The sequence below is a fragment of the Pipistrellus kuhlii genome, unplaced genomic scaffold (assembly GCF_014108245.1).
Source record: "Pipistrellus kuhlii isolate mPipKuh1 unplaced genomic scaffold, mPipKuh1.p scaffold_m20_p_2, whole genome shotgun sequence".
NCBI classification, from domain to species: domain Eukaryota; kingdom Metazoa; phylum Chordata; class Mammalia; order Chiroptera; family Vespertilionidae; genus Pipistrellus; species Pipistrellus kuhlii.
The window spans coordinates 115398872-115414417 of record NW_023425515.1 but is presented as its reverse complement, the minus strand read 5'-3'; the positions used below and the strand labels follow the sequence as shown (position 1 = coordinate 115414417).

General features: G+C 46.4%; 1 protein-coding gene and 1 non-coding gene across 4 annotated transcripts in view; one reads left to right on the top strand and one right to left on the bottom strand.

The window, feature by feature from the left end:
- LOC118724428 (N-acetyllactosaminide beta-1,6-N-acetylglucosaminyl-transferase) overlaps window positions 1-15546 on the bottom strand; it is a 104297-nt gene that overhangs the window by 42907 nt on the left and 45844 nt on the right. The window lies entirely within an intron of this gene.
- Window positions 7534-7736, top strand: LOC118725080. Its single transcript, XR_004989828.1, has one exon. It is a non-coding gene; the product is annotated as a small nucleolar RNA SNORA74 (small nucleolar RNA).

Here is a 15546-nt window from a genome sequence, read left to right as displayed (position 1 = left end):
CTCCCGCTGGCCAGGATGGCCAGATCCCACCCATGCACGAATTCATGTACCAGGACCCACCCTATCTAACAAAAGAGTAATATGCAAATTGACCATACCTCTGCTAAACCCACAAGCCACACCCACCAGCCAATCAGGAGCAATTATGCAAATAAACCCAATCAAGATGGCTGCAGCCACAGAGAGCAGAAGGGAAGCTTGGGTTTCCCCAGCAATACAGGAAGCCAAGCTTTCCACCCGCCCTTGCAGGCCTAGGCCTCCACTCAAGGCTACAAAGTGTCAATGATAGAAACACATGAATCCGAACAGAAATGGCAGCAGCCACAGAGCTGGAAAGAGCAGGAGGCTAGGATTGACTCCGGCAATGGAGGAAGCCAAGCTTTCTGCACACCATGGCCAGCCCAGGCCTCTGCTTAAGACTACAAAGTTTCAATTATAGAAGTTACATAAATCCCAACAAAAATGGCACCAGCCACAGAGCGATCAGAAGGCCTGGCTCTACTCCAGGATACAAAGTTTCAATTGTAGAGGAAAACAAATCCCAGATACCAGGGCCTCCACTTGGTTGCCCGGGGGGCATGGCCAGCCTGCAAATCGCCACAGGCCCTTTGCCCAGGCTGCCCCACGCCCAAGGAAACCTCCACCCTGATCCAGGACAACCTTTAGGGCAAACCAGCCAGCCCCGACCCCTGCACCAGGCCTCTATCCTATCTAATAAAAGAGTATTATACAGATTGATCATCACTCCAACACACAAGATGGCTACCCCCATGTGGTCAAAGATGTCTTCCCCCATGTGGACACAAGATGGCCACTACAAGGTGGCCACAGGGGAGGGCAGTTGGGAGGGACCAGGCCTGCAAGGGAGGGAAGTTGGATGTGATCATCTTGCAGGGGAGGGCATTTAGGGGTGACCAGGCCAGCCGAGGAGGGAAGTTGGGGGCAAACAGGCTGGCAGGGAGCAGTTAGACATCAATCAGGCTGGAAGGGGAATGGTTAAGGGGTGATCAGGCTAGCAGGCAGAAGTGGTTAGGGGCAATCAGGAAGGCAGACAGGTGAGTAGTTGGGAGTTAGCAGTCCTGGATTGTGAGAGGGATGTCTGACTGCCTGTTTAGACCTGATCCCAGATAACTTTGCTGTGGGGACTCTTGTATTCATGCAGGATGTTAAGCACATTTTGGCAGCATGCCCAGATATGAATAGCATTTCCTACCCCTCATGTTATGACAATAAAAAATGTCTCCAGACATTGCCAGATGTCTCCTGGGGGGCAAAATCACCCACAGGTGAGAAGTACTGCTCTAGATTATCACCCAGATGGTCACCAGGTCACACACTTCCAACCCCATCCAATAGCAGCAGTTAGATGACTGAGCTAGTGAAAACCCAAACCTTGATCATTTTTATTAGTAGTTTTATATTTTCTTTCCATAAATATCATCTCTTTGCCAATGTATTGATACATAAGCTTTAATATGTATGCATTTATAATCTTTCTTAGAATTTTTTATTGCTAGTAAATATATTGTTATACTTAGGCTAAGAATAGCCCTGAATTTTATATATGTTATAGTTAATCATCCTTTATAATAAAATTCTAGCATGCAAATCAACCAAACTGCAAAATGACAGGTCACTATGATGCATACTGATCACCAGGGGGCAGACGTTCAATGCAGGAGCTGCCCCCTGGTGGTCAGTGCACTCCCACAGGGGGAGCACTGCTCAGCCAGAAGCCCTGAGCCTGGCTCATTGCTGGCAAGCTCAGGGGCAGTAGTGGGAGCTTCTCCTGCCTCTGCAGCAGCACAGGGAGCTGACCTAAGCTGTAAGTTGAACATCTCCTGAGGGCTCCCAGACTGCAAGAGGGCACAGGGCAGGCTGAGGGCACCCCACCAACACCCACCAAGTGCACGAATTTTGTGCACCAGGCCTCTAGTTTTAAATAATTTACATAGGTTTTCTAACTCATTTCTTAGTGCCTTAGGATGGGCTCTAAACCATTATCAGTATCTAGCATTTTAGTTTGAATTGGTCACATTAAATTAAACCAGTGCTTATAAGCTAGATTTTGTTTTCATATAAAATCTTAAATAGAATAGTTGCTTTGCCTTGATGTTAAAATTACAAGTGAGTTTTACCTTCTTTCTACTAACTTGTGCTTTATTTCTCTTGAGAAATTTATTTTTCACATCATTTTTTTCTGGTTATCTTTTTAAAGTCATCACATGGGAGAAATCAGATGCTCTAAATTTTTGAAACCTATCTAGGCTAGTGATATATGCCTAGCCCAAGGTCAAACAGCAGTTTGTATGCATTAAATTTAAGTAAAACCATTTTCCATTTGTTATTTCCATGCTTTTTATAGGCGTTGAAACATCCGTATTTTCAAGTTGGTCAGGTATTAGGCCCTTCCTCACACCATCTGGAATCAAAACAGCCTTTACATAAGCAGATACAGCCACTAGAATCGAAGCCACCTTTAATTGATCTAGAACCTATGCCTCTGCCAGACATAAATGATCAGACTGCTGGACAGCCCCAGTCAAAAAACCACCAGCCACTGCAGTCCATCCAGCCACCACAGAACATGAGTGTCCAGCGAGCGCCAAAGCGCAAGGCCAGCAGAAACAGCCTCAAACACTGTTTCCAAGTATTGTCAGGAACATGCCAATCGTAAGTAGCCTATAGTGCTTGAGATGCAATAGTTCAGCTAGTTCAATTAGGATTTCATTTCTATGCATTCCTGAAAATGTCAGGGGAGATATAAAAGATTATTCTGTGTTAAAGCCTCTACTTTCTCTGTCAAGAGCTTGGCTGGAGATAAAATTCTAAAAAGAAAACCTCAGAATGAACATAATAAAGTTTGTATGCCACAGACTTTTTTTAAGTTACTTAAATGCACAAAAACTCTGGGACAAAATAGAGCTGATAAGGATTTTAACAGTAATCTTAAACTGTTTTTAAATGTTGATGAACATGAAGAGAATGAGTTTTTTTAAGTGTCTGGCATAATATAAAACTTCCTCTTCCACTTCTTTTGTTCATTTCAGGGAGCTTGTCAGGTGCCATATATTTTAACTGTCTCCACAAGATGTATGCAATACTCCCAAATGCATTGTATTTGCGGATTTAGAACTGAAAGAGATCTTAAAGAACAGTGTCTAATTCCTTATCCAGCCCTGCGGGCCTGATATAAGTAAGCCCTGCCCCCAATAGCAGCAACAACATTCTAACATACTATTGATTACTTGTTTCTTATATGTATTGTTTATTTTCTTGCTCTTCCTATAAGAATTTAAACTTCATAAAGTCAGGGATCTTTGTTTTATTTATCAATACAGACCCAAAAACCAAAATGGGGACTGGCACATGGTAAATTCTCAACAAATATCTGGTGAGTGATTGTATGTCCACACTATTTTTGAGCAACCACCAAAGTCTTGAGGAAGCCATACTTTCTAAGGAAGTTCTTTATACTGAGCTAAAATCTGGTTTTCTGTAGCTTTTAACAAAGGTTAAGCACTCTTCTAGAAGGCAGCCCTTCGGATGTTTGAAAATAGCCCTCCATCATCTGCCCTTTTCTCTAGAAGCATCCCCCGTTCCCTCACATACTCTACATATGACACTGTTCACCAGTGGCTGAGTAACCTTTGGTTCCTGTGTATGAAGGAGCCTTTGGGTCCCTCACCACCTACTTCCCATGTAAAATGAGGCTGCCAGAACTAGAGGCAGGCAGCAGGTAAGGAGGGAAAATCAGGGTGAATCACTTCCAGCATTCCTGAGCCATATGTCCACTTGTGCCACTAAAGATTACATTTCTGTTTTTGTTTATTTTTCTTGGAATGAACATCAAATGTTAATTCATAGGGAAAGACAAGGAAAGGAAGTTGATATTTATTGAGTAACTATAGATAACATTCTGTGAAATCAGAAAAGAGCCCTTCAGTCCCAAACTCACTGAACACATGTGCTCCTCCTGGGGCCCTCCCTGCACCTGGGTCTTGGGGGCAGGCCTTCACAGGTTACCTTTCAGGTGCTGAGAGGGGCTGGGAGACCCAGCCCGTCCCCTGCTCATGGGTGCCGGCAGAATCTGCTCCTATGGGACCATTCTGTTCCATGTCTCTGCCTAAGCCACTGCCAGCTGCCAGGGGCCTCCAGAAAACCTTGGTCTGTGATCCCTTTCTCTAGCCTCAAAGCCAGCAATGCATGTGGAGTCCCTCCCATGGCATCCCTGACCCACCCTCCTGCCCACTTCCCACCTTCAAGAACACCTGGTTACTGAGGGCCAGGACCTTAGGGTGGGGCCACAACTTCTGCACGTTCAGTACAGGGTCTGGGATTTGGTGCTCAATAAATGTCCAATCACTGATTTAAAAACAAAGAAACACCTGGTTAACTTCACCACCTGCCTAACCCAGGACAGTTGCCAGGTTACCTCTGTAACCTGCCTTACCATTGTGACCTGTCTTAGTTCTGTGACCTGTTGCCACATGACACCCCACCAGGCTGGGCTGGGGCCACTGCAGGGTGACTCCCCTGCAGGCTCAGGAAGAGCTCCCCAAGATCTTGTCATATTTAAACTCAGACTTGGCTGTTGAGATAGAGCCGGCCATATGGAGAAAGGGGAAGCCACCACCAAAGGGGCAGCACGTGCCCCCGGGGCAGGGAGAACCAGGCTGGCTGGGTGCAGGAGAGGACGGGTGAGTAAAGGGCCCTTGTGTGGGGAATGGCATGATCAAGTTTATAATTTTAAAGGTCATTTTGTGATTTTTGGCATTTGAAATGATATTTGAGGGGGTAGGATCCAGACAGCTGAAGAGGGTGAGATGTGCTTCGGGTACAGAGAGTGGGAACATGGCCTGAAGGCAGGAAAGATGAACACAGGAGACCTGAGCACACACCTCTCAGAGGCCGGTGAGTGAGGGACAGGGCAGGAGAACAGAAGACCCTCCATTGAGGGTGCAGGGCAGCGGGGACATGGGACTCTCCATGGAGGGTATAGGTCAGGGGGGAGGGGACTGTCCAATGGAGGGTACAGGGCAGGGGGGAGGGACCCTCCATGGAGGGTACAGGGCAGGGGGGAGGGACCCTCCATGGAGGGGGCAGAGCAGGGAGGATAGGAGAGGAGGGAGGGATGACATGGGACACTGGCCCCTCCAAGGAGGGTCCCCTTTCCCCCCAAGAAGGTTTTCCTGTTCCCCCAGCCCTGCTCCTTCCCATGGTCCCCTGTTCTTCCTGCCTTCCAATGGAGGGCCCACAATCTCCCTTGTTTGACCACTCTGTGGTTGGTTCCTTCTCTCCTCAGCCTTGTCCCCTCCATGGACGGTCTTCTGTTTCCCTCTCAGGTCCCCTCACTGACAGGCATCTGAGGGGCATGTGCTCTGGTCTTTCCGGTCTTCATCTCTCCTGCCTCCAGGCCATGTGCTCACTCTCTGTATCTGAAGCACATTCTCACCCTCAATCCTACCTGTGCTCTCAAGGCACGTCTCAAATGTCATTTCAAATGTCAAATCTCAAAGTGATCTCCACAGGGGATGGGGGTGGGGGAAAGTAGGAGATGGCAAAGGGGGATAGATTGTGATGGAAGGAGACTTACCTTGGGGTGGTGAACACACAATACATTCCTACCTAATAAAGGAGTATTATGCAAATTAACCACCATGCTGCAACACCCACCAGCCATGCCCACCAGCCATGCCCAAAAGCCACACCCAACAACCAATCAGAGTGAGTATGCAAATGAACCCCAACCAAGATGGATGCAGCCACAGAGAACAGGAGGGAGGCTTAGGTTTCCTGGTAATGGAGAAAGCCAAGCTTTCCACACACTCCTGGTGGGCCCAGGCCTCCACTCAAGGGTACAAAGTTTCAATTATAGAAGGTAAATATTGTAAATTCCAAGAGAAATGGTGGCAGCCAAGGAGCTGAAAGAGCAGGAGGCTTCAGATACAGGAGGAAGCCATGTTTCTGCAGCCCTGGCTGGGTCAGGCCTTCATTCTAGGCTATAAAGTTTCATCAGTAGAAAATAAATAAATTCCAGATACCAGGGCCTCTGCTTGGGTCACTGGGGAGCATGGCCGGCCTGCAAACCACCACAGGCCCCTCCCCCAAGCCACCCCACTCTCTAAGGGAATTCCCATCCTGATCCAGGACACCCTTCAGGGCAAACCAGCTGGTCTCCACCCATGCACCAGGCCTCTATCCTATCTATTAAAAGAGTAATATGACCATCACTCCAACACACAAGATGGATGCCTGTACGTGGTCAAAGATCCTGCCCCCATGTGGACACAAGATGGCCAACACAAGATGGCCAGCAGGGGAGGACAGTTGGGAGGGACCAGGCCTGCAAGGGAGGGAAGTTAAGAGGGACCAGGTCTGTAGGGTAGGGCAGTTAGGGGTGACTCGGCCAGCAGAGGAGGTAAGGTGGGGGCAAACAGACTGGCAGGGGAGCAGTTAGACATCAATTAGGCTGGCCTGGGAGTGGTTAGGGAGTGATTAGGCTGGCAGGCAGAAGCGGTTAGGGGCAATCAGGAAGGCAGGCAGGCGAGCAGTCAGGAGCCAGCAGTCCTGGATTGTGAGAGGGATCGGGCCTAAACGGGCAGTGGAACGTCCCTGGAGGGGTCTCAGATTGGAGAGTGTGCAGGCTGGGATGAGGGACACTCCCCCCATGCATGAATTTCTTGCACCAGGCCTCTAGCATACAGATAATGTTTTACATAACTGTATACCTGAAATCTATATAATTTTATTAACTAATGTCAGCCCAATAAATTCAATTAAAAATAGGTGGGGGCCTTTAAAAAAAAAAAAAAAATATATATATATATATATTATTGATTTTTTACAGAGAGAGGAAGGGAGAGAGACAGTTAGAAACATGGATGAGAAAGAATCATCCATCAGATGCCTCCTGAACACCCCCTCCTGGGGATGTGCCCGCAACCAAGGTACATGTCCTTGACGGGAATTGAATCCAGGATACTTCAGTTCACAGGCCGACGCTCTATCCACAGAGCCAAACCAGTTTCGGCAAAAGGTGGGGGCCTTTGAGGGTGACTGGAACATGAGGGTGGAGCTCTCATAAATAGGATTAATACACCTTTAAAAGAAACCCCATACTAGACTATTCCAGGGGATCACTTTGCAAGTTCTATATATGTCTATGCTGTAAACTTGAAATATTGAATGCCAACTCTAGTTAGAAAAAATTATTAAAAATGAGATTTTAAAATAATAAACATAAAATGATAAATCAGAAAGTGATTTTTTAAAAATATATTTTATTGATTTGTTACAGAGAGTAAGGGAGAGAGAGCTAGAAATGTCGATGAGAGAGAAACATCGACCTGCTGCCTCCTGCACACCCCCTACCGGGGATGTGCCCGCAACCAACGTACATGCCCTTGACCAGAATAGAGCCCGGGACCTTTCAGTCCGCAGACCGACGCTCCACCACTGACCCAAACTGGTTTTGGCAGAAAGTGATCTTTAAAAAATATAAATCAGATCATGTCTAAAAGTCTGAAGGGCTCCAGCAGTAGTCAGCTATGCAGACAGAATCATGTCTGTGATGGTGTTACACTGCTGAGAGAGGAATACCCTGTCTTCTTCCTCCAGTCGCCTCTGTCAGTGTTCTGACCACAGCTGGCACTGGGGCAAGGCAGAACTGTGCTTTTTTGAGAGCAAGCTAAGCATCATTTTGGCTGCTTAGTTCTGGTGTGGGAGCAGACACAGAGAAAACATATTTTTAAGCCTTTATGGTTATAATAGCACTTTCAGCCCTCCCAAGGGACAAGTGACTTTTACCTGCTCTTCCCTGCATTCCTGCCAGCCTGGCCCATCCAGTCTTGAGGACAGAGGGCTGGCCCAGTGTTGGCCAGGAAGCTAGGGAACATGCATCTGGGTGGCTGTCTGAACAGAACTGCTGTTCTCTTAGGATGGAAATGGAGGGAAGCATCTGCTAGTTCAGCCACGCATGAAGAGACTATACTTTTTATGACACAGTAATAGGATCACAGCTGCATGACCCTGCCATTCTCTCCCTCCCCAAACACATTCCAGGGGATCCAAGAATCGCCCACCATGAGAAGCAGCTTCCTGACCTCAGAGAACTCACCAACACTCTGCAAAACTCTTAAGCTCACACTGCTGATCTCAGACTATGGATCCCAGACATCTTAACTACTGGGAAGCAACCTGTTGTGACTTTTAAATTCCACTCTTAACAGTGAAATCCAGGAATCCAGGTCTAGATCTTTTGTACACTACTCAAAGGTGTGTGAATACCCACCTGGTATACTGTGGGATATTTCCTGAGTGGCCTCAGGCCCAGCACTGACATTGAGTTTGAACCAGTATCTATCTGGTGACCACCACTTGCCCCTACTTGGGTACTCACTGAGAACCTGCCTCATGCAATCTGAGTACCTGCAGAGGCTCTTTCAGTGACTGAGCCTAACAGGCAGCCAGCAGGTGGAGGCAGATCTTGGGGTGCCTTGGGAGCCTTGTTGAACGGCCCCTAGGCCCAGTGCTAAGAAAAGCCAGCCTTGGTTTGGACCTTCTTGTGCTCATTCAGGCCTGGCAGAGGTAGCCACACACTGTGAATTGCTTTGTAGCTCCCAAGAGGTTGCCTAGGGCCAGTCACAGGAAGCATCTGACATTGGCTGGCACCAGAGTCCCTCCCAGGAGGCCTCAGTGGCCTGATTCAGATGACATCAGAGTAGGATCCAGTTAGCTTTACAAGCAGCATATCCCACATGAATTTATTAACCAATAGATTCAATTTAAATCACAGGAAGAATATTGTGACAGAAGCTCTATCATAGATGGACCTTGAAGATATGTTCAGTGCAAAAGGCAGTGAAAAGAAGACAACTACTGTGAGAGTCCACTCACATGAAGTCCCTAGCCCGATCGGAGTCAGAGATGGAAGGTAAGATGAAGGTACCAGTGGTGATGGTGGTGGAGGAAAGGGGGTGAGATGCAGAGTTGTTGTTTATTGGGACAAAGATTTTGTTGGAGAAGATGGGAAAAGTGATGGAGATGATGGTGGTGTGGGCCACCCACTGCACAGTGCATTGACAAAATAGTGAAAATGGTATATTTCACTGGGATAAAATGATCCAAAAAAGAGAAAGGAAAAGAAGGCCAGATTTTTAAAATATATATATATTTTATTGATTTTCCACAGAGAGGAAGAGGGATAGAGAGCTAGAAATGTCGATGAGAGAGTAACATCGACCAGCTGCCTCTTGCACACCCCCTACTGGGGATGTGCCCACAACAAATGTACATGCCCTTGACTGGAATCAAACCTGGAACCATTCAGTCTGCAGACCAACGCTCTATCCACTGAGCCAAACTGGTTTTGGCAAGAAGGCCAGATCTTAAAGCAGAACCATGATAGGACGTGCTCAGGCCAGCTGAATTCCTGCTCCCAGCAGGCCTCTGGACACACAGTAATGAGAAGAGCCTGGGGTGTGAGGTCCCTTGTGAGACCCTGGCAAGCCTTGGTTCCCCTGACTACCCCACTGGCCTGTTAAGAGAAGCAGGGCAGCTGCGTGGGGGCCACCATCCTGTGCAAAGAGACACACATCTCTGTGTGAAATAAATTTTTGGCAGCCACTGTGGAAATTATAAGAAGTTGCTTCAAAATTTAAAAATGTAACTTCCACATAACACAGAGATTCTAATTCTGGAATTGTATCCCAAGAATCAGAGACATTGATTGGAAAGAATATATGCACTGCTATGTTCATTGCAGTGTTATTTATAATAACAATATCTGGAAGCAGCCCATGTGCCATCAGTAGGTGAGTACATAAAAATGCTTTGGTACATTGACCCCCATGAAATACTACTTGGCTGTGAAAAGGAAGGGAATCTTACTATTTGTGATAGCGTGGATGGACCTGGAGAGCCTTATGGTAAGTGAAATAACGTGGATCGACCTTGACATGTTCAGTGCAAAAGCCAGTCAAAAGAAGACAATTATTTGTGATTCCAATTACATGAGGTCCTTAGAGCCATTTGAGTCAGAGATGGAAGGTAAGATGAAGGTACCAGTGGTGGTGGTGGTAGGGGGGTTTGGGGGTGAGATGCAGAGTTGTTTTTTAATGGGGCCAGAGTTTCGGTTGGAGAAGATGGGAAACATGATGGAGATAATGGTGGTGTGGTTTGCACAACAGTATGAATGTGCTTAACGCCAGTGCACTGTGGATTGAAAAACAGTGAGAATGGAATATTTCACTGTGATAAAATGATCCAAAAAAAGAGAAAGGAAATGAAGGCAGATCTTAAATCAGAACCATGGTGTGAGGTGCTCAGGCCACCTGAATTCCTGCTGCCAGGAGGCCTCTGGACACACAGTGATGAGAAGAGCCTGGGGTGTGAGGTCTGTCGCAGAACCATGGGCAAGTCTTGGTTTCCCCTCACTACACCACTGGCCCATTAAGAAAAGCATGGAAGCTGTGTGGGGGTCACCATCCTGTACAGAGAGGCACACATCTCTACTGGAGTGCATTTTGTGCAGCCACTGTGGAAAGTATTAAGGAGTTGCCTCAAAAATTAAAAATGGAACTTCCAAATGGCACAGCAATTCCACTTCTGGGAATGTATCCCAAGGAATCAGAGACATAAATTGGAAAGAATATATTCACTTCTATGTTCATTGCAGTGTTATTTACAATACCAAGATCTGGGAGCATCCCATGTGCCCATCAGTAGGTGAGTAGATAAAAAATGCTTTGGTACATTGACCCTATGGAATACTACTTGGCTGTGAAAAGGAAGGGAATCTTACTATTTGTGACAGCGTGGATTGACCTGGAGAGCCTTATGGTAAGTGAAATAATGTGGATGGACCTTGACATGTTTAGTGCAAAAGCCAGTCAAAAGAAGACAATTATTTGTGATTCCAATTACATGAGGTCCTTAGAGCCATTGGAGTCAGAGATGGAAGGTAAGATGAAGGTACCAGTGGTGATGGTGGTGGTGGGGGGAGGGAGGTAGGAGGGTGAGATGCAGAGTTGTTTTTTTATTTATTTTTTATTTATTATTATTATTTCTTAAATATTTTATTGATTTTTTACAGAGAGGAAGAGAGAGGAATAGAGAGTTAGAAACATCGATGAGAGAGAATCATCAATCAGCTGCCTCTTGCACTCCCCCAACTCGGAATGTGCCCGCAACCAAGATACATGCCCTTGACCGGAATCGAACCTGGGAACTTTCAGTCCGCAGGCCAGGCCGATGCTCTATCCACTGAGCCAAACCAGTTTCGGCCAGATTTGTTTTTTAATGGGGCAGAGTTCCCATTGGAGAAGATGGGAAGCATGATGGAGATGATGGTGGTTTGGTTCACACAACAGTATCAATGTCCTTAACGCCACTGCACTGTGGATTGAAAAGCAGTGAGAATGGAAAATGTCATCACGATAAAACTATCCGAAAAAAGAGGAAGGAAAAGAAGGCCAGGTCTTCAAACAGAACCATGGTGTGAGGTGCTCAGGCCACCTGCATTCCCGCTCCCATCAGGCCTCTGGACACACAGTGATGGGGAGAGCCAGGGGTGTGAGGTCCGTTGAGAAACCCTGGGCAAGTCTTGCTTCCCCCTTGCTACCCAACCGACCTATTAAGAAAAGCAGAGAAGTTTCGAAGGGTCACCATTCCTGTGCAGAGTGGCACACATCTCTGTGGGGAATGCATTTTGTGCAGCCAGTATGGAAAGCAGTAAGGAGTTACCTCAAAAGTTAAAGATGGAACTTCTTTGTGGCAGAGCAATTCCACTCTGGGAATGTATCCCAAGGAATCAGTGACATTGTTTGGAAAGAATATATTCACTGCTATGTTCGTTGGTGTTATGTACAATACCAAGTCCTGGAAACATCCCATGTGCTCATCAGTAGGTGAGTGGATAAAAATGCTTTGGTACATTGAGATCATGGACTACTGCTTGGCTGTGAAAAGGAAAGGAATCTTACTATTTGTGACAGCGTGGATGGACCTGGAGAGCCTTATGGTAAGTGAAATAACGTGGATCGACCTTGACATGTTTAGTGCAAAAGCCAGTCAAAAGAAGACAATTATTTGTGATTCCAATTACATGAGGTCCTTAGAGCCATTTGAGTCAGAGATGGAAGGTAAGATGAAGGTACCAGTGGTGGTGGTGGTAATGGGGTTTGGGGGGGTTTGTGAGATGCAGAGTTGTTGTTTATGTTGGAGAAGGTAGGAAACATGATGGAGATGATGGTGGTGTAGTTCGCACAACAGTATGAATGTCCTTAACGCCACTGCACTGTAGATTGAAAAACAGTGAGAATGGAAAATGTCACCATGATAAAACGATCCAAAAAAAGAGAAAGGAAATGAAGGCCAGATCTTAAATCAGAGCCATGTTGGGCAGTGCTCAGGCCACCTGAATTTCCGCTGCCAGGAGGCCTCTGGACACACAGTGATGAGAAAAGCCTGAGGTGTGAGGTTCATTGCAGAACCATGGGCAAGCCTTGGTTCACCCTGGCTACCCCACCAGCCCATTAAGAAAAGCATGGAAGCTGTGTGGGGGTCACCATCCTGTACAGAGAGGCACACATCTCTATGGGTAATGCATTTTGTGCAACCACTGTGGAAATATTAAGGAGTTGCCTCAAAAATTAAAAATGGAACTTCCAAATGGCACAGCAATTCCACTTCTGGGAATGTATCCCAAGGAATCAGCGACATCGATTGGAAAGAATATATGCACTGCTATGTTCATTGCAGTGTTATGTACAATACCAAGATCGGGAAGCAGCCCATGTGCCATCAGTAGGTGAGTGGATAAAAATGCTTTGGTACATGGACCCCATGGAATACTACTTGGCTGTGAAAAGGAAGGGAATCTGACTATTTGTAACAGTGTCGATGAACCTGGAGAGCCTTATGGTAAGTGAAATAATGTGGATGGACTTGACACGTTTAGTGCAAAAGCCTGTCAAAAGAAGACAAATACTGTGTGATTTCACTCATATGAGATCCTAAGTGCCATTGGAGTCAGAGATGGAAGGTAAGAAGAAGGTACCAGTGATGATGCTGGTGGTGGTGGTGGTGGAGGGAGAGTAGCAGGGGAGATGCAGAGTTGTTTTTTATTTATTTTTTATTTATTGTTATTATTATTTTTAAAATATTTTATTGATTTTTTACAGAGAGGAAGAGAGTGGGATAGAGTGTTAGAAAGATCGATGAGAAAGAATCATTGATCAGCTGCCTCTTGCACTCCCCTACTAGGGATGTGCCCGCAACCAAGATACATGCCCATGACCAGAATCGAACCTGGGAATTTTCAGTCCCCAGGCTGAAGCTTTATCCACTGAGCCACAAGATGAAGGTACCAGTGGTGGTGGTGGTAATGGGGTTGCGGGGGGGGGGGGGGGGGAGATGCAGAGTTGTTGTTTATGTTGGAGAAGGTAGAAAACATGATGGAGATGATGGTGGTGTAGTTATGTACAATACCAAGATCTGGAAACATCCCACGTGCTCATCAGTAAGTGAGTGGATAAAAATGCTTCGGTACATTGAGATCATGGACTACTGCTTGGCTGTGAAAAGGAAAGGAATCTTACTATTTGTGACAGCGTGGATGGACCTGGAGAGCCTTGTGGTAAGTGAAATAACGTGGGTTTCAGCGAGAGTTGTTTTTTAATGGGACCAGAGTTTCCATTGGAGAAGATGGGAAACATGAAGGCCATGATGGCAGTTTGGTTCCCACAACAGTATCAATGTTCTTAAGGCCACTGCACTGTGGACTGAAAAGCAGTGAGAATGAAAAATGTCATCACGATAAAACTATCCAAAAAAAAGAGAAAGGAAAAGAAGGCCAGGTCTTCAAACAGAACCATGGTCGGAGGTGCTCAGGCCACCTGAATTCCCGCTCCCAGCAGGCCTCTGGACGCACAGTGATGAGAAGAGCCTGGGGTGTGGGGTCTGTTGAGAAACCCTGGGCCAGTCTTGGTTTTCCCTCACTACCCAAACGACCTATTAAGAAAAGTCGGGAAGCTTCCAGGAGGTCACCATCTTGTGCAGAGTGGCACACATCTCTGTGGGGAATGCATCTTGTACAACCACTGTGGAAATATTAAGGAGTTACCTCAAAAATTAAAAATGTTCTTCCATATGGCACAGCAATTCCACTTCTGGGAATGTATCCCAAGGAATGAGAGACATTGATTGGAAAGACTATATGCTTCATTGCAGTGTTGCTTACAATACCAAGATTTGGAAGCAGCCCATGTGCCATCAGCAGGTGAGTGGATAAAAATGCTTTGGTACATTGACCCCATGAAATACTACTTGGCTGTGAAAAGGAAGGGAATCTTACTATTTGTGACAGCGTGGATGGACCTGGATAGCCTTATGGTAAGTGAAATAACGTGGATCGACCTTGACATGTTTAGTGCAAAAGCCAGTCAAAAGAAGACAACTATTTGTGATTCCAATTACATGAGGTCCTTAGAGCCATTTGAGTCAGAGATGGAAGGTAAGATGAAGGTACCAGTAGTGATGGTGGTGATGGGGTTTGGGGGGGGGGGGGGGGGGTTTGAGATGCAGAGTTGTTGTTTATGTTGGAGAAGGTAGGAAACATGATGGAGATGATGGTGGTGTGGTTCACACAACAGTATGAATGTCCTTAACCCACTGCACTGTGGATTGAAAAACAGAATGGAAAATGTCACCATGATAAAATGATCCAAAAAAAGAGAAAGGAAATGAGGGCAGATCTTAAATCAGAACCATGGTGTGAGGTGCTCAGGCCACCTGAATCCCCGCTTCCAGGAGGCCTATGGACACACAGTGATGAGAAGTGCCAGGGGTGTGAAGTATGTTGAGAAACCCTGGGCAAGCCTTGGTTCCCTCCTGTCTACCCCCCAGGCCTGTTAAGAGAAGCAGGGCAGCTGCGTGGGGGTCGCCATCGTGTGCAGGTGCAGAGAGGCACACAGCAGGCCAGCCCCTGGGACGCTCACACCTGAGGGAGCCCAGCCGCCCACCTGAAGCACAGCCGTCTGCAGCTGGCGATGGAACCCCCATGGCAACCGCACCCGCCCACCGTGCCACCGAGACGCCCTTGGAGGAGAGAGCTGAGAAGTGCCAACGGGGCTTAAAATGGAGGGCTTTTTAATGTTTATTTTAATAAATATTTTAACTGCAAATAATTGATTCTATATGATTATTGTGCCACCACAGAAATTGTAGAATTTACTCTCTAAAGTACTGACTCACAGGGCTTCTTCGATGATGTCCACTATGGAACATGTGCTAGAAGCAGATGGTATCATGGTTCAAGGCTGTCCATGTCTCGCTGTGACTTGAACTTCATCTGAATAGGAGACCAAAGATCTATTGATACATTTGAGGCCTTGAGGTTATAATGAAAGAACTCCCTTTCCAGGGTAAAGACACACACACACACATGCACATTCATATACACCAATTCACAATCATTCATACACATTGACATTCACACAGCCTCACACACATGCACACACATTCCTTCATATATGCTAACATACA